The following is a 935-nucleotide window of genomic DNA, read 5'->3' on the forward strand; positions in this document are numbered from 1 at the left end:
GTCATAGATCGTTTTAGATTAATGCACTCAAGTCAAGATTTATACAAAAGCCTCTGTACGAGCGAGCGAGACAGATATATTGAGAAGTGAGATAGAAGATCAATGAAGGAGCGTCATTAAATTGTAATTTTCATAATAATGATAAGACTTTTAATTTTTAACGTAATATATTTCAATCCAACCGTATTAGTGTATTTAGCAATGTTTGTAACACTCCATCTAGTACGAATAAGTAAAGAAATACTAAATGTTTGTCTTACAAGTAATAATTATTAATGTTTTATAAATAATTTAATATTGTTCTTTATAGTATAATTAGATAATTCATAGGAATAACTACAAATAAATTCTATTTATCCTCATCATCATCATCATCATCATCAGCTCACTATACATCCCCACCGAGGGGCTTGGAGCCTACCCTAAGTTAAGGGTGATTAGGCCATAGTACCATGAATTTTGCGAAGTTTCTTATTAATAAGTAATAAAATATTTGAAATTGAGTATTTAATAAATTCTATTACAAACAAACAATTATATAAAAATAATAATTAGGGACATCTATTATATGTGCAGCGAACTCTTCGCTATATTCAAGTCGCCGCTAACTAAAAAAAAATAAGCTATTATTATCCCAAAATAATATCTTACTGGAGCTACGTATAATGGGCGTATAAATACAACGTCTATTTGTTAGAATTACGGTTATGAAATTATCAGATAATTGGCCTTATCCATACAAATCTAACGTGAACCCGCCACAAGTCCGAGAATCGCGTAAGAACTTCAAAAACGGAATGATTTTTAAAAAAATGTATCTTCGCTCGCGCGCTCGTTTATAATAAGAGAAACCGAAGAAACGGACAGCGAGTAAAAAAGTCCAAAAGCATACCCTTTTCGAATTTTGTTCGAAAAAGAACGATCCCGTGATAAAT

Source organism: Papilio xuthus, unplaced genomic scaffold (assembly GCF_000836235.2).
Source record: "Papilio xuthus unplaced genomic scaffold, Pxut_1.1 DF828079.1, whole genome shotgun sequence".
In the NCBI taxonomy this organism is placed as follows: domain Eukaryota; kingdom Metazoa; phylum Arthropoda; class Insecta; order Lepidoptera; family Papilionidae; genus Papilio; species Papilio xuthus.